The 19,034-nt window shown below is 44.7% G+C and overlaps 1 long non-coding RNA gene across 1 annotated transcript in view; it reads right to left on the minus strand.

Annotated features, from left to right (window-relative positions):
• Positions 1-8,071: 8,071 nt before the first annotated feature.
• LOC120890710 (uncharacterized) overlaps positions 8,072-19,034 on the minus strand; it is a 44,550-nt gene continuing 33,587 nt past the window's right edge. Inside the window, exons 3-4 of the long non-coding RNA XR_013427701.1 lie at positions 12,419-15,354; positions 8,072-11,914 (exon numbers count right to left, since the gene is read on the minus strand). This is a non-coding gene — a long non-coding RNA (uncharacterized LOC120890710). The remainder of the gene's footprint in view (positions 11,915-12,418; positions 15,355-19,034) is intronic.

The following is a 19,034-nucleotide window of genomic DNA, read 5'->3' on the forward strand; positions in this document are numbered from 1 at the left end:
GCACATGTTGAAGCCACCACGAGTCTGCTGGGGTGACAGTGTTCTTGCCTTCCTTGAGAAAGGGCAGCGAGGATACTTCCCAGAGAAGCTGGTGCCCTCCTGCCTCATGCGCGAGGTGGATAGAGCAGCCACAGGGCCTTCCACAGGGCGGCGGCCGCAGCTTCAGAGAAAGGCCCAGGCTGAGTGGGAGAAAAGAGAGAGGCTCCCCTGACTCCAAGAAACCTACCGTGCCTCCCAGCTGGGATCATGCTCCATGCCTCACGGAATCTAGGAGGCACAGAATCTCTTGCTTCCAGTGTCTACTTTATGTTCAAATAGATATTGAACTCAGACCACTCTCAGCTTCCTTTCAGCCCAACAAGCAAGGCTTACAATCAATCAGCTCTCCCCTTTCTGCAGATGTCATGGCCACAGTAGCACAGTAGACCCACTGTCTGCCTGGGCAAAGGGGCAGCATAGCACAGTGCTTAAGAGCACAGGCCTCCTGCTAAACAGCCTGGGTTCAAGTCCTCGCTCTGCTATACTAAGAAGCTCTGTGACCATGAATAAGTCATTTGACCTCCTTCTGTGTCTCTCTGAACTCAGTTCCATCCCCTGCAAAATGAAACTCATAGTAGTATTGCTAACACTGGCATTATAGTAGTCTCTCCGTACCCTGTGAAGCCAGATACTGAAGTCCCAAGTCCCTTATATCAAATGGTGCAGCATTTGCATATGACCCCTTCACATCCTCCTGTATACTCGAAATCATTTCTAGACTACTTATGAAACCTAACCGTTATAAATGCTGTTTAAATAGCTGTTACACTGTACTTTTTAGGGAGTGACAGGGGAAAGTCTGTACATGTTCCGTTCAGTTGAAATTTTTCTCCAGATACTTTTGATCTGCAGCTGGTTGAATCGATGGATGCAAATTCACAGCTATGAAGAAATGATTCCATGTGTAGACATGTAAAGATGAAATGAGTTAAAGTACATCAAGTCCTCAATAGTACCGCGTGCACAGTAAGTGCCATTTAACTGGTGGTGATTGCTATTCATATTGTCCCCTCCCATAGCCTGGCTGAGTGATATGACCCAGTTGTGTAAGTAGAAAAAAACAGTAGCTGGTTGGATTATGTCTATTATTTATTTTTATGAAAAATAATGTGTTCACTTTTATGTATTAACAATGCCAGTAACTATGGGTTGTTGAGTGCCTATTATGTGCCTAACACCAAATACGCCTATTTGATCCCTGTATCAACCATGTGACAAAAACTTATTACTGTTTCCATTTTACAGAGGCAGGAACTGAGGTTCATAGGTGTCAACTCCCTGGCCCACAGTCACATGGCTAGTAAGATTGCAGCCCAGGTCTAGCTGACTCCACGCTTGCCCACCCTTTTGTGATTTCAGGTAAGAATTAAAGAGTAAGATGAGAACAATCCTAGCAAAAAGCTCACTCCTGTCTCGGATGGTTTGGACATAGTAGTAGCTTCTATTCTTTGCTCATAATTGTCTCTTCCCCCTTCCTGTGAACAGCCCTACTTCCTGCCCTTGGACGTCAGACTCAAGCACGTGACTTGCTTTGCTCTTGTGCAGTAAGACAGGACTTACACATCTGAGCCGAACCTTTCAATATGCTAGTTTAGCTCTTTCTCTCCTGAGCTTCTTTCTGTCCCTGCCATGAGAACAGCATGCTGCAGATGAGAGCTTCTCCTTCAGCTGGGGTCCTGGAATAACAGGAGTTCAGTGGAGCTGAGCCAAACCTAGCAGAGCCCAGAAGAACCAAGGACAACTACTGCTGACCAGCCACCCTCCCACAATTCAAGCAGGAAATAAATGCTCGATGCTGTAAGGCATTGAGATTTGGCAGGAGCAGGTGGAGGTTGTTGCCACAGGAAACGCTGGTGAATGCAGACATGGTCCCAGGGGCAGGGAACAGACCAGGTAGCCTCCTCTGTGAAGAGCAGACCTAGGGGGAGGATAATCCAAGCTTGCTGCTTTGCAAAATAATAACACATTTGGTTGTAAAGGTGGGCTGTATACCCGCCTGGAGCATTAGGGTACATAATTAGTGATCTGCATATGTTCTCAAATTTAGCAATAAGAATAATGAAGTCACAGACGGCTCTGGGGCAAGAGGAAGGAGGTAGTGCCCAAAGTATTTTGAGTTTCCCTTCCCTCGTGGGTGGTTCCAGCAGATGCAGAGAACAAGCCCAAGTTGAAAGGGTTTTGCCCTGGAGAAGACTGTGTTCATGAACAGGCAGAGAGGCAGAAGAAGCCACCAACAGCAACGCAGTCCTATGGATTTGGTTCCCACAGTGGCTGGGACCTCTTCACATGACAGGCTGAGTCTAAAACTCCCAGTCACCCAGCAAGAGTGGGATCCAAGCATAGATCCTGAATTCTGACCAAGACCCCTCTCACCAGCATGCAGAGCAGATGATCAGTACCTGGCACTTGGCTAGGACAGGACTGGCACAAACCAGCTTCGTGGAGACCTCTGTGAGCAGCTGGGTGCTGGAGGATTCTTTTTAGGCTATATTGTACACAAAAGTGCAGTCGTGAAGGTGACTGTGCCCAATCCCATGCCCAAGCCTGCTCTTGAATGCTGGATAACCCCTCAGGCTTCTGTCCTTAGCACTTCCAGGGACAGGTGGTTCAGGCCTTTGGAGCATGTGAGGTTTCCTGAGGTCTCTGTGAGGCAGAGGAGAGGACTGAAGCTCTGGGGCCACTTCATTAGGCTTCTCCTATTGGTCTTCGGCCAGCTGAGACCCAGGGAAAGGCTCCAGCGCAGTGGAGGTGTTTCCATGGCAACAGCAGGCAGCACCGCTCCAGAGGCAAGGAGGGAGTGGGGGCGGGATGGGGAGGGCTTGGGGAAACGGGAGAGGCCCTGGAGGAAGAGAAAGGGGCATGGGGGAAACCAGGAGAGGAGGGGACACAGGGGACAGGAGGGGGAGAATAAAATGGGAAAGAGAGAGGAAAAGTCAGAGGAATGGGGGAGGGGAGAGAGGCCGTCACAGGAGGTTAATGGAAGCAGGAGGAGGAAAGACATGAGGGAGGAGTAAGAGGAGGCACGTGGAGAGGAAGAGCAGCAAGAGAGGAACTGGGTAGGAGAAGGAAAGGCAAAAAGAAAGTCTGTGTCTCTGACTTCATGCACCAGAGGCCAGAGTGCCCACAGCCTCAGACACCATGGACCACCCACCTACGGCCCCTGCCGGCTCCGTCTGACAAGGTAAAAAGGCACAGAATCCAGCCCCATTCCAGTCAGCCATGCCACTCAGTCCCTGTTAGGTGGGACAGTAGGAAGTTTCCAGAACAAGTTTGACATATGACAGATTCCGCCTCTGGTCATGTGATCTTGGGCAAACTGCTTAACCTCCAGACCTCAGTTTTCTCACACACACGGAGGAGATAGCGGCCATCTAGCGCCACTGTGGAATTACGTAAGGATGCATGGGAGCCTGAGCAGGGTGTCTGGCACGTGGTAATAAATAAATGTTGTTATTTTCTATGTGTGATTTGGTGTGTTCATTAATATTTTGTCCCTGTACCTGATTAAAAACAACTTAAAAGAAGAAAGATTTATTTGGGCTCACAGTTTCAGAGATTTTAGCCCATGGTCCTCTCCCTCCGAGGTAGAAACACCATGGCGGAGGAAAGCTGCTCAGCCCACCACAGCTGGGAAACAGAGAGAGAGGAAGAGGTCAGAGCAAAGAGAACACTGCCCAGTACACATCCCCAGAGACCTACTTCCTCCATCCAGGTCCCAGCTCTCTGTAGTCCATTCAACAATCAATAGGTTAGTCCACTGAGGAGGTCAGCCTTCTCAAGACCCAATCACTTCCCCCAAACCCCACCTCTGGATCCATGAGACTTCGGAGGACATTCCAGATTCAAACCATACCACGTGGTCGTGGATTGACTCAGAGATTCCATTTCTGCGTCTGCAAAATAGATAATCACCTCAAATGGTTTTTAAAATATATCATTGTAAGTGCCTCAATAACTGTTAGCTAATAGAGGTATTTTCTGAATAATAAGAATAAACTTGATGGAGGACCTGGTACTTTTTCGAAACCCATTGCCCAGTGTCAATTCATTGCGTGCAAAAGAATGTTCCTCGTTACATCTACGCTTCAGTTCCAAGTGCTGCGCTGAAAGCTTTATACCCAGGACCACGTGGAATTCTAGAAAGAATCCTTCTGTGTAGGTATCACCTTCGTCTTACAGGTGGAAATCCCAGGCATTCAGAGGGAGGCGAATTTGCCTGCCACTTGCTGGTAGGTGTTGGAACTTGGAATTAAATGCAGAATGACAGGTGGTGGTAGGACAGCTAATTTGAAACAGCTCATTGAATCTGCCCATTTTTGCCCCCAAACCACCCTTCTTTTTTTCTTTTAATTGAAATCAAATGTATGATTTAACGGACACATAAAGACATAAAAAGCATACATACTCATGGAGTGCCATGTCTAACTGTTGTGGTTTGTGCTATGATTCTCTTAGAGGAGAAGGAAGACATCTTGAACCTTTGGAGAATCTCATTCACACGTGACAATGCGTTGGACAGGCACGGCCGACCCTGCCACCGGCCCTGCCACCATCCCTGCCACCGGCCCTGCCACCGGCGGGGCTTCTTGGGGTTTGTCCAAAGTCTGAAACAGAAGGAGCACAACTAAAAGTGAATTCACCAGTCTCGGGGCCAAGAAGCAGCTGCAAACCTATTTCTACTGGCCCCAGACAGAGGAAGCGGGGGATTTAGGTGCCTTCCCTGGCTTTGTTTTTTTAAGAGGGAAGCAGGTTGAAGACAGTTCACCTCCTTTTGGGTAAATATAAAAGAGGTTTGTGTTTGTTTTAAGAAATTGTGTGTGTGTGTGAGTGTGTGTGTGTGTGTGTGTGTGTGTGTGTGTGTGTGTGTGAGAGAGAGAGAGAGAGAGAGAGAGAGAGAGAGATTTGGAGAGAAAAGAAAACCTGGGAAACGAGGGAAAGGAGAAGAGGAGAGAGACACAAAATACAGAAAGAGATGCCAAAAGACAGGAGGGGAGAAAAGCAGTGCCAGAGGATGAGGAGAGAGAGAGAGGTGGGCGGAGGGAGAGAGGGAAAGGGGGGGCAGGAAAAGAGTGACAGGTAAATAAAGAGGCTGTGACATGGGCAGGGAAGCAGAGACACCGAAGGGAAAGGAGCAAGAGGCGGAAACCCCCTTCCATCGTTGGTGTTGGCACAGCTAGGGTAAAAATCCCCCCTCTCCTCTCTTCTCTCCTCCTCTCCTTCTGGGGAAGGAGGCTGGATCAACTCTCGGCATTCTAAAAAGCCTGCGCCCCGCCAGCGTTATTTGCAATGTAGGTGTTTCAAATCAGAGCTAAAATTTGGCAGCATGGATGCCTAGAAATCCTCATCTCATTGGAAATCTCACTGAAATCTTAATTTGATATTCTGGGAATTAGAGCTGTCCTACCTCATCTCTCAATGAAATAGGTGTTTTTATCGCCACATGTCACTCCCGTTGCTACTAACCTTTTAAAACATCGTTTTTTAAAAAAACTGTTTTTGTTTTTGCCATGAGGTGCCTGCTTCTGGTGGGCCTTAGTACGGGGGGATTGAGTGTTTGTTCAAGAGATATTTATTATGTACCTACTCGGTACAGGATCTGGCCCAGAGCTCTGGGTGGACAGCAGATCTCGCCTTGGCTGCCTGCTGTAATCATCCCCACAGAGGGCTGAGTCAGTACCCCACCTCTCTCCAGATAACTCACACAAGGCCATCCTGCTTATGTTCCCCAACCGTCCCCAAGGTCATTCTGAGAAGTGAGATCCCCAGGGTAGAACAGGGCCTGGACCTAGGTCAAGCCTGTCCACAACTCCTGATTTCTATGGTCAGTGGGAAAAGCAGGCATGCTCTGAGGCCCTGGCATAAGCTCCATAACTATGCATCGGGAGGAATGTGGCTGAGTATAACTGGGAGGACGGTGGCATTCATGGACCCAGCTTTCGTGTGCATCAGCTCTCACAAGAGCTCTCCCTTCACAGTGGTCAGGTAAGGTGCCCACGCATCCTGGAGACCCACTCCATTCAGTTCCCTTACACAAGCCTCTGGCTTCCTATGTCTTTCTGCCCGAGGATGCTCTCTAGAGGCCAGAGGGTGAGTGCCTTGTAGGTAATGCCCCAGGAGAGAGTCTCAGTGGGACACAGGAGTGGGGTCAATAAATAGCCCAGTGACATCACTTCTGATCTAAAAAATTCCAAAGTATGTTCTACACAGTTTCTCAGAGAACCTCTGTAGGAGCTCAATTACCCACAGTGGAACTCACCCACAAACTCACCCATTATCGCTTTTACTTCCTCTGTTGCCCACTCTCCCACTCCTTCACCTCCGACTTGGATCAACAATCAAATGAACTCCTTGTGCCTGGATTCTTATTTCCCATGACCCCTGTCATGTAAGGAAGAGCTCATCTTCTGGACTAAACAAAGAAGCTAAACCAAATGAATTTATTCAAATGAATGAAGTTATTACTGTGTCAGGTGCTACAAAGAAAAGGTACTAGGATTCTGAGGATGTAAAGGAGACCTATTTGCCCTGGTCAAGGGGCCAGAGGGACCTTCTCTGTGAAGGTGACACTTCTGTTGAGAGCAGAAGGAGGAGTAGAATTTAACCAGAGCATATGGGATGGGAAAAAAAAACACTGAGAGAAATAAGAACAATCTGAATAAATGATGAAATTGAGGCAAACCAAGGTCAGGTCACACTTGTACCAAGTGGTTGGAAGACATTTGACTTCAGGTCTGCCTGACTAGTGTCCAAGGTCTTCCTGTTATACATATCTGGAGCAGAGATGGGTGGGTAGGAGTTGGGGGAGGCTTGGTATTCTCATCATTTATGTGATAAAAGGATTAACTACAAGCTTCCTTTAAATAGAAAACCCCCACAGGGCATTTAACAACTAACTCAATCACAAAAGAGGGAATTACAAATGTGTGTGAAGATGTCTGCGGGTGTCAAGGGGAAGTGGCTAAAATTGTACACAGGGGATGCTCTGAGTCACCCAGAAGTTGACCATCCTCCCGAGCCCAGTTCTCGGGATCTGCCACCAAGAGAAGAGCCTCTTCAAGAAGAGGGGAGTGGGGTGTTCCTGGGTGACAGAGAGGTGGAGCGGGAGGGTTGTCAGGGTATCTAAGGTCATAGACCTTCCTGTCATTTCAACCCAGAGTGCATTAACAATGGAAGATAACATTTTAGAATGGGGAAAGGGGAAGGTGATTTTCCTTTCTACTTAGTGTGTAACTCAAAGGGTACCAAGGGAGAAACAAACTCTGGAACTATCAAAGAGCAGTATATGAAAGGAAATCTTAGTAAACTTTATTCTAGAGAGAAATGAGTAGAGCACAATGGTGGTTTCCATATGTGAAGACAAGGGCCACGACTTCATATTTGTCATGAAAGTGGGTGGAGAAATGAGGTCTGCCACTGACAGAGAGCATGTTCAGAAATAGGAGAAACCAGACAAGCTTCAAGTGACGGTGGGATAAGGCAAGAAACATTGGGATCTGGAAGAGCCCCAAACACATAGATTAATCATGCAGCCCCATTCTGGAATTTTGCTGAGTTGCCAGCACAGGAAATACAGCTATAAAATAGAAAAGTTTGGGCAGTCCTGTGGTTCTTGAACTTTTAAGACCCTGCTGGAGTTTCATTCAAAAGTGATCAAATCTATTTGAAAGCCCAGCTTTCTCTCAGATCAGATCCTTAAAGAGAAAGATCAGTCCCTTAGAAAGTCATGGATTCAGAGGAAAGGGGAAAAGATATATCCTTGGTCTTCTTTGAAAACAGAAGGGAAAGTAATCTAATTATAACTGTGTCCCAACCCCAGCTTAATACAGGTCTTCATAAAATCTGAATTTCACCTGAAAGAGAAAATGATTTGTGCTCTCTGAAAAATTAAATAAATACAAAACCAGAATTTGGATTTCAATATCCACTGTTTTTATAGGCAATATCTGGTGCACATAAAAACATTATAAGACATGAAAAAGCAAACGTGATTCATAATCAAGAGAAAAACAACCAGTAGAAATAAATTCACAGAAGACCAATCATTAGAATTGGTAATCAAGGACTTTAAAATAACTATTACAAACATGTTAGGAACTTCACCAGAAAGAAATGAATAGAATGCAGAAAGAGATGTAGAACATCAAGAAAAAAAAAAAACAATTCTAAAAAAATTTGAAGGCACAAAATGAAAATTATAAATCTGAAATTTTATTTATTTGAAATTGAAAGTTAATTTTATAGGCTTATTAGCAGATTGAGCACAACAGAATAAAAAAGAATAGCAAATTTAAAATCAAGTCAGTAGAAATTACCCAAACCAAAACACATAGAGAAAAGGGCTGAACAGAACAACAGTTATATGTAGGATAATATAAAATGACCTAACATACATGTAAGTGTAGTCCCAGAAGGAGAGGAGAGAGAGAAAATATTTTTGAATATGAAAAGATATATGGCTAATTTTTTTCAATTTTGATTTTTAAAAATATACCCAGATAGCCATTAAGCTCAACCAATCTCAAACAGGATGAATATAATAAAAACTACATCTAAGAGCATCATATCTTGTCATCACCTCTGGTGTACACACACACACACACACACACACACACACACACACACACACACACACCCCTTTTACCCTATCCAGGCTGAAATATTTGAAATTACATAACTGTTCCAGTTTCCTCAGGTCACCAAGCCTTTAAATACGTTGTCCCATACATTTACCATGTCCTATCAAGATCTTGTCAATCCGACACACTCCTAAACTTCCCGTGAAACTCAGCCAAAGACTCCCACTATAATGGACATATGTTCTTTGGGCTGACTAAATCTTTCACCACCTTTCTGGGTGTGAAGAGAGTTACTCATCTTCTCAAAACCTGAAGTCAGATTTTTTCCCAGGCTTCCTTGCAACTAAGACACAGGAACATGACCCAGGCTTCACCAGTCAGACATATTCCCACTTGGCGTTGAACAAGAAGCTTGTGGATTGTAGACTCAGGCACTGTGTGGAATCTCGTGGAGGCAACTGCATCCGGCTGTCAAAGACGTCAGCCACGGGGAGTCTAACGGTAGATGCCCCTCGCCCATGTCAAGTTAGATGTCCATGACAGTGTCACAGAACTAGCTCTGCCATGTAATGGTGTTGTCTTGGAACACATAGTCTCTAGGCCCTTCTAAAGATTCTCCAGGCTTTCTAAGGTGTCCTGTTGAGTCTCTTTTCCGCTTATCCGGGATTGGTTTATGTTGTTTTCAATTAAGGGCTTTCACTGATGCACTCCGCCTGCCCTGAAATCTTCCCATGTCTCCCTTCTGCCATCTCCCTGCAGCCATCCCTTCTACATACTATCGAGGTACTTTATTCCTTGTTCTGGGATCCCACAGCGCCCTGCCCTGCCTTCTCTCCAGAGACATTATGGTTTCCTCCAGTTGTTTATTTATGTGTGTCTCCTCAGGTAGATGGCTAACTCCTGAGGTCAAGGTTCATTTCCATTCCTTCACTGAGTGCTTAGCAGAGTTCCAGGCAGGCACAGAAGGGATGCTCCAGAGATGCTGGATTACACGTGCAGTGAAGGCAATGTCTCCTCGCACCCAGAGTCCGTGAAATGCAGAACCACTGTTTCTCAATATTCACATTAAGAACAAGTCCAACCGGACCAATCTCTTTTTTTCCAACACGATCTTGAGATGATACAACAAACAAACGTGTGGACAGTTACAACGCAAGGTGCATGACAAGCTCCCTGGGAATGTCGAGTGTGGGTTTATGCAAGAAGAGTGCATCAGTTAGCAGCTGGGTGAATGTCGAGATCTTTCCCGGGGCTCAGTGGACAGTTCTGTCTTGTCCACCCCTTTTGGATGGTTCCAGAAGCCAGCCCAAAACCGTTTATGCAAGACAAAAACTCAGGGGACTATTTTAAGAACTGTACAGTTGTATACTGATAAAACATTTAACAATTAGTTTTTCAGGAGGAAAAAGGCCCATATTTGTCATATCTGCCAATTTCCATTCTGTAAATATTCCTGTAATCATTTAAGGTACCAGTGTCACTGCACCAACATGTGAAGTTGGGAGGAGAAACACCGTGGCACACCACTAGGTAGGGTTTCCCCCAGATAGATCCCCCAGGTACACATACCATAGAGACAAATAAATAATTTTCAGAATGTAGACACTCGTAAAAATCTCTAAAACAACTAGAAATGGATGAGTTTTGGGTATTTATTACCTTCCTCTTGGTAAGTATGATTAATTTTAAATTTAAATGATCTAATTTACTTAAATGGCTATCTTTAATAACTGGCTCTCAGAATTCCTGAAAATTTAATGATAGGTGTTGAGCTGTGGAAGCTGACTTAGCACCACTAACAGTTCGAGAGACTTCGTCCTCTTTACAGCTTGGCTTTGGTTTATTAGGAAAGATACTAAAGGAGGAAACTACAGCCTCTTGAGTAGATGAGAGACTTATCTGGAATGCTGCAGCTAATTCCTGACAAATAATAGCTAAAATTTTGGAATGCTTACCTTGGGGCAGGTACTGTAACAAGCATTTTACAAGATTCGTTTAATTCTCACTATGACCCAACGAAATAGGTCCTATAATTATTCTTTTTTAGATTGAAATAATAAATACATCCATACATACTTGAGAGAAGTGAAGTCATTTGCCCAAGGTTACACAATCAGTAGTACGAGAGCCAGGAAGCAAACCCAAGCAAACTAACTGCAAAGCAGACTCTCTGAATCAGGGTCTCTGTGCCTCAGGTTTTCTGACTCTGGGTCATGTTATCGCCGCCTTCATTTTTTTCTTTTTTTTTTAATCGGGGATTGGACTCAGGAGCACTTAACCACTGAGCCACATCCCCAGACCTTTTTGGTATTTTATACAGTGAGACAGGGTCTCACTGACTTAGCGCCTCATTAAGTTGCTGAGGCTGGCTTTGAACTCACGATCCTCCTGCCTCAGCCTCCCAAGCCACTGGGATTACAGGATTGTGGCATCACACCCAGGCCCCCTTCCTTTTTTTTTTTTTTTTTTTTTTGGTGCCTGGCTTACTTTCCCTTACTTAACTTCACTCTGCGCCTGTTGGATTACTCCACACCTTTTTTTGCTTAAAAACCCATTAGGACACAGCTTTTTTTAGTTCAGGGGATTTTTACTCAAGTCCCAATAATCCCTTAGCAACCATTGGCCTTGGCTGTCCAAAAGTCAGAACTGGGATCCAGAAGGGGATGCAGAGCCATAAGGGAAGTTCCTTGTTCCTGAAACTCGACTTTAGAATGCGTGACATTTATTCATTATCAGATGCCCTTAATTAATTTATTCATTGATCAAATATTTGAAAGAGGAACATACTGCATGCCAGGCACTGTGTGAAGTTTCCAGGCCCAACTAATCTATTAGACCACATCAAAGCAGCTCCTGAGACTCATGAGCTTTTCAAGGGTTTATGAAAATATTTGAGACCTGAAAATAATTAATATCATCTCCAAAGTACAAAGACTGCAACATTAAACCAAAAAAAAAAATCTTCTTTAAAGTCTATAAACGATAACCTTATGTCCACCTATCAATTATCTTTCAGCACAACACTTACAGGGTTACATATAAATATAATGTATTGGATGTAAAATAAGACAGGCTGCTAAAACAAAGAGCACTTCAGGCCCTCAGAGGCCATGGAACAACCTGGAGGTGCAAAGACACGAGACATGATCTCTGGCTTCCAGGAACCTAATCTTACATCTTGTTTGTTTTCTTGTCTATTCTTGTGAGTTCCCAGAAGGCAAAGATTTTGTCCTGTATTGTCTTGTTAAGCTTCATATTCCCTGCTCCTGGATCAAGGGCTGCTGCATTCTGAGCCGTATCTGTCAGTAGACAAGCAGAATCAGGTTAGTGCTATGATCTAGTCTCCAAATTGTGAGCAGTCCACAGAGATGTAGACATGATTTTCTTGAATCCTCTCACATCCACACATGCATGTGGGACACCCATACCCAGTCACGCATCTTCATTTCCCACTAAACCCCACAACTAATGGAAGAAAACCAGCTGCTGCGCTGGGTTCTTCTCATACATCAAACTGGCTCCCAAATACTCCCCATGGCTGCTAATTGTGGTGGCATTGCAGATTGCTGAGAAGTTGACTGCATTTTTTTCTCCACCTGTCTGCGCCTTTCCCAACTTGTGTTTGTGATCTCTTTTGCAAAACCTCTTGCATACCAAGTGCATGATGCATGATCATAAAGGGGAGTGACAATTTCAGGCAGATTACAAACCAAGCAGGAAGCCGTCACCCGAAGAGGGGCTGAATTTCTTGAAATTCATCCTGCTGCTCACTTAAATGAAATGTTTATCTCTCCTGCACTTACCAGGTTCATTCGGATTCCGGGACCAATCTTGTCACGTCGGGCAGATTTAATGGCCTTGGTTTATGCAAGCTCAACACTAGCACTTGTGAACGGTTGTCCACTACGGAGCATCCTTAGCCTCCCTCTTTCTCACGGACCTGAAACATTCCCATAGTCCAGGGAAATTGAACCGTGGGAAGCTGCGTTACTCCTGTGTCAGCATTCCATGTACCGAAGGCGATTATTTCAGAGGGATGGGCTCAAAGCTGCTCAAAGGCTCAGAAAAAGATAAAGAAAAGCATGAAAGTGTGGGGGACATGGAAAATGGTCTCAGCCCAGGGTCCATCTGCACCTTTCCAAACTTAACCCATGCAACAGGACAGGATTATTTGAGTGATGTGATTTTAAGCAAAAACTTACTTGGTGTTCTATAAATATGAATTTAGGTATTCTAGCAAAGGTTGATTCCTTCCTTGACGTAAGGTTATTATTTTTATTTAGCATTCATTGGGCACTAATTATGTTGCTAAGAGACGTCTGTTCGTTATCTTGGTTGAACCCATCCACAAACCTCTGAAGTAGGTAGGAATTTTCCCACTTACAAATGAGGAAACTAAGTTTCAGGAAAGTGAAATGATGTGCCCAAGGTTACACATCTTGTAAATATCTCAAGCTGGATGAAACTTCAGTTTGTTGCTCTCCAAAAAAAAATGCTTTTTTTTTTTTTTTTTGGTACTGGGGATTGAACTCAGGGACACTCGATCACTGAGCCACATCCCCAGCCCTATTTTGCATTTTATATTTGTATTTAGAGGCAGGGTCTCACTGAGTTGCTTAGCACCTCACTTTTACTGAAGCTGGTTTTGAACAAGATCCTCCTGCCTCAGCCTCCAGAGCCACTGCTGAGATTATAGGCGTGTGCCACCGTGCCCAGCCCCCAAACTTGCTTTTTAATACTTAACATACACTATTGAGCCAGAGGGAAAGACAGAAAAAAAGATGAACAGGTTCATAGGAGAATAAGAGGGGGTATGATGGCCCATAACCAGGTCCTCCTGGAGAGAAGGGACAAGGAGGCTAGACAGGGGTGGTGGCAGGTGAGCTGGGCTTTAATGCCAGAGTCAGAGCTTGCCAGGTGGAGGAAAGATATGCACCTGAGACAGAGGGAAGGTCCCATGGAGCAGAGTGGGGGAAAGGACCTGGGATGTTTGGAGTATGGATGACGGGGACATCCAGAGTGGCTGTGGTCCAGGCCATAAGGAGATCTCATAGACTGGAGGCTGGAGAGAGGAGTGGAGTGAGAGTTAGGGGGTTCAGAGACCCTTGTGGTTCGGGAGAGGGCTGTGGGTGGTGGGGAGAACATAAAGAGGGAAGAGAACATAAGGGGCATTTGGAAGAGCCCAGGTGAGAAATGGTGTGTCCTCCACTAAGGCGGTTACCGTGGGAAACGGAAAGGAAGGAAAAATGGCTTTGGGGAGTGGCTCTAAAACGTCAATGCATTTTTTTTTAATCACCTGGGAAATGACCTAAAATCAGAGATTCTGAGACCTACCATAAGATAATGGAATTCACTCCATCTGGAGCGGGTCCCCAACATCTGAGTTTTAAGGAGCTCCCTGGGGATTCTGACGCCAGCCCCGAGCAGACAATTTCTCACGAGCTACGTCCAGGAGAGAGGAGCATGGGGAAGGATGGGGCATGAGGGTGAGGAAGAGGGAAAGACTGTGTCCCCTCCCCTGGCTGTCTTCCCCATTTCTTGTCCTAACTGCCTGATTTTCTTCTCCCTCTTAGTCCACGAGGTTTGCACGGGGGTCCCTGTGATCAGTCTGTGGCTTTCTACTTATTCCGTGATGGGAAGATGACTCAATCAGAGCCCATTCTGAGGCCCACTAGGAAGAGAGGCAAGTAATCTTCCCTGTTGGCCTTGAACCTGGCAGCGTAAGATGCGGCGGCAGCTTCACTCAGGAGCCCCTAAGATTAAAGCCAGGAGAAAGCAGATCAGAGACAAGAAAAACCAAAAACCTATGCTATTGGGAGAGGCCTGAAACCAGCCATGACTAAAACCAGTGTACCCCTCACTTTTCATGGCACGCACCTCTGCTTTGCTATTTTGTGTTGTTCCCTTGCACCTGTTTCGCGTCCACCATTCTGTGCTGTGTTTCCTGCCTCTGACGGAAGAAAGACCCCGCCACTCACTTTTAGAAAACCTGATACATAAAAATCTTACCTTACAAATCAGATAAATGAAGAGCTGATTACTTCTATTAAAAAAGGGACTCACTCGCCGTTTCCTTTGAAGAGTGAGCCTCCCCAAGGTATGAAGTGGAGAATTTGATTTATTAAATTTGATTTACACATGACCTTTTCAGGAGGACAATCTTAAATGCAAAGTAAGAGCTGCTCTACCAAGATAATTGCTCTCAAAGCCACTGCAGAGTGACTTTCAGGGGGTCGGCGAGGGTGGTTCCCTCAAGCACAAGCCACCCTGCCCTACTCTCAGGGGGTCTAAATTTGATTTCGTAGACCCTGAGTTCTCACACATGTAAACTCCAACCTACCTTCGACAGGACCTGACGTAGCTGATACACACCTCTGCTCTGACTCATCACTGTCGTCACCTGTAAGATGACTGGCATCTATCTGGATGGCTCTTCTTAGACTCCTAATAGAAAACAAGCTCTAAACACGATTCCTTAATGTATCCATTAACATATTCATTATTCCTTATTAGGAGCACAGATGAAAAGGCTTCCTGCTAAGACCTGTGTTTCTCTGGCTTGGTGTGAATGCATCACAGGGGTTTCTGTTGTACAGGTAGATGGTTCCCCACAGAGCCCCAGCCCAGGGTTCAGGACGAATGAAGGAGGCTTCAACATCTGTATCTGAAGCCAGCGACGAGCTTCACTCTTCTCTGTGCAGTGCTGCCTGGCATGCGGTAGAGGCTGTAGCCTGGATCTCTGTTGGATGATTAAACAATTAGGTCAGAATCTGGAGAACTCAGCATAGAACACCTCAGTCATGGGTCTATCTATCAGCGGGGTAACATCATTCTGATCCTGGAAACTTCTTTGTTCTGAAACACAGGTATGCCCAGGGTGTCATAGGAAACAGAGCCCAGCTCCCCCTGGGGCAGCAGCCACATCCGTGAGTCTCCAACCTGAGACTCCTTTCCAGTCTAGAAGTGCATTTCCTTAGCTCCAGCCTCCAATTGCTCCCCTCTGTCTCAGGGTTTTTGTAAGCACCCTTATTTCCAACTGACAAGGTTTGTTCATTTCTTCTTCCAATCCATTCTAGGGAGCAAATGAAGCTAGATTTTTCTTTCCAACCCAGAACGGGTTTCTGGTTCCCTTTTCTGGTTCCCAAGATTTATTTTTCTCCTAGGTTCTCTGGATCCTGCTTCTAAACCAGTCATGGCGTGTGCAAGCACACGCTCCCTCTCTCTCTCCCCTCGGAAGGAGCAGGAAAATAAGTTAATCTTACTTCCTGGTTCACAGCACATACTGTACATACCATGAGCATCAGCCTGTTTGAAGTTCAGCTCTGGCTAGATTTTGTTTCATTATTTTTCTCTTCATCCCCACTTCTCAGTCCCATTTCCCACAGGCTCTTACTAGATTGTGTTTGGTAAATACCTTTGGATACAAATGCATGGATGCTCTGGGAATGAATTTGTTTTACATGTGCATCAGTGACAGTGTGCGGCAGATGACACATGGCTTCCTTTTTCCACTCATCACTCCATTTTACAGTTCTAGTTGTGTTGCTGGGTGTATGCCCATTTTCCTGTTCGAACGTCCACTCTGTATTCCACAAAAGCATCCTCTACCGGTCATCTATCCGTGTCTCAGTGACAAGTGCCTTGCTTGCCTAGAATTCCCTGACATCACCAACAATGCTACTATGAGCATCTTCGGCTGTGTTCCAAGATGAACCGGTGCCCCCAAGTTTCCTCAGGTATATATGCAAGAGTAAAATTGCCAGGTCACAGGACATGTCCACATTCAATTTCACTAAATGACATCTGAAGGGCTGCACCAGAATTTAGGTCCTTTGTTTCTCTAGGTTGCTCTACATTAATATTAATGATAATTATTTTCACATGCAATTTTTTAAGAAAATATATTTATTTTTTAGTTTCAGGTGGACACAATATCTTTATTTTATTTTTATGTGGTGCTGAGAATTGAACCCAGTGCCTCACGCATGCTAGGCGAGCACGCTACCACTTGAGCCACATCCCCAGTCCAAATTTTCTTTCATTCTTTTCACAAACTTTTTTTTTTAAGATCGATAGCACAGATTTTTAAAGATAAATACATTCCCATTCTAAATTTGGGGGAGATGAGCTTGCATTGCTAGAAATCAATAAGCTAGAAATTGGGTTCAGTCCATATATTAACAGAATCATCAGTTAGCAGTTGAAATCAACTCCAAGGGGACATTAGGAGATAAAAAGATCCATCTTGAGTCCAGTGGTTCTCAACCCTGATGCACATTAGAATTAACTAGGGAGCATTTAGGAAATATGGATGCTCATGCCTCTCTCAAGACCAATTAATCACACTTTCTGGGGGAGGGCCTTGCGTAGGTATTTGAAGAGCTCTTGGGTGATTTTTATAGGCACCATAGGCTGAGAGTCTTGCTCTGTACTAAGGGGATGAACTTAGAAAGAGGGGCACCTGCCATTTGTTCACTGAGCACTGCTTTAAATATCTGATGGCAAGCAGGGAGTCCAACAGGTCAGTACCTAGAGAAATGAGTAGAAAGGACTGCAGCTGCTGTCGACCGCCATCCACTAAGAGGATAACCCAGGGCACCAGGCACCACTAGTTCAAGGCCTGGAGAGAACTGAATTACAGAGTGTATTTTAATTCATGCCTAATAATTAGAAACTCAAAACTTCCAAATGATTGAATAATTACAGAAATATGGGAAGCCCTGAGGCCATTAACAAGACTGCCATGGATCATTACCCAGGCCTAGCAAGAGCCCAGCTGACAAAAACCTGGCTCTCGGGTTCCCTGTCCAAGGTGCTGACGCCCACTGGGCTTATTGCTGGTTCCCTCTGTCAGCAGGAAGCAGGTTTCCAGAGCCACCCAGAGCTGAGCGAGCAGGCCCTCTGCAGATTCAATTTCTCTCCGCCGTCTGTACCTAAATCCCTTACCACACTGATGTTCTCAAGCCACCGAGAAAGTTTAATCTCCAAATTGGCAGCAATGGTGCTGACTCTGAAAATGACTCTCCCCTTCCAAGTCTGGTTCTTTGTCTTCCTTTCTGATATATTTCAAAATAATCATAATGTTCAATGGTAAAATGGCCTTTGTAGAAGGGAGAAGACATTAGAAGGGAGATTATTGACATTAGTTGAGCATCTACTTTGAACCAGACAAAATGCTGAGCCTTTTACACGCTTTATCTTGCTTAAACTTTACAGAAGCCCTGATAATCCCTATTTTATGTATGTAGTACAAAAAAAAAAGTCTGAGAGGTTAGGTGACTCATGTAAAGAAGATTACCTTAAAAAGAGGCATAAAAAGTATTCCAACCATGCTCTCTTTGATTTCAAACCCCAAACTTCATTGATGTTGAGAAAAATCCAATTTATTTCTAATTATTTCCCCAACAAGAAATGTCATAACTTCTCGTGAGTCCCTTTTGTGAATTTTGCAGTTTTTCTTATCAGTAGATTCTTCTTGGTACTTGATCTAAAATTTTCCTGGGTCAATCTCACCAATCTGAGATGATAAAGTCAATTGATAACCATTGATGGGCTATGAAGCAGCCCATTCCAATGAGAAAGAGAATTTCTATTGCTAGATGAGTCATAATGCCAAATTCCACTGGTTTCCACTATGGTTTAAATGTTTTCCTCCAAAGTTTATGCATTTTGAAACTTAATCACCAAATTCATAAGTGGATGGTATTTTGAGGTAGGGTCTTCGAGAAATAGTTAAGGTTAGATGAAGTCATGAGGGTGGGGCCCCCACGACATGATTAGTGGTTTTATGAAAAAGGAAGAGTGGCCCAAATTGCTTGCTCTTGTCCTCTCACCATGCCACGCCCTTCATCCATGTTACAATGTAGTGAGAAGGCCTTCCCCAGACACTGGTACCACTTCCCAGCCTCCAGAATCATGACTTGTTCTTTATAAATTACTTAATCTCCAGTATTTTGTCATAGCAACACAGAATGGACTAAGACATTTCTAAAAATCCATTCTTTGAAGCCACGCCTCCCTGGAGAAAATGTCTTCGTTATATACCAAGGAGACATACAAAGTGCCTTAGTCCAACCATAACCAAGAAGATGTGACTTTTCTCAGTGAACTTCTTGAGTCGCCTGATGTTTCTTGAACCTTGTTTCAATGAAAGGTTAGGAAGACACATGGGCTTCCCTAGAGTAGTGATTCTCTAAGTGTGGTCCTTGGGCCAGTACCACTTGGAAACTTGGTTAACTACGCAAATTCCTAGGCCCTACCTTATACCTCTTGACCCAAAATCTCTAGGTGGGTTCCATTAATATATGTTTAAATGAATCACATACACACATACACACACACACACACACACACACACACACACACACACACACACTTTGGGGGAAAAAAATGCTTCTAAATCTTCTGCTGGCCAGTAAA

The sequence above is a fragment of the Ictidomys tridecemlineatus genome, chromosome 11 (genome assembly GCF_052094955.1).
Source record: "Ictidomys tridecemlineatus isolate mIctTri1 chromosome 11, mIctTri1.hap1, whole genome shotgun sequence".
In the NCBI taxonomy this organism is placed as follows: domain Eukaryota; kingdom Metazoa; phylum Chordata; class Mammalia; order Rodentia; family Sciuridae; genus Ictidomys; species Ictidomys tridecemlineatus.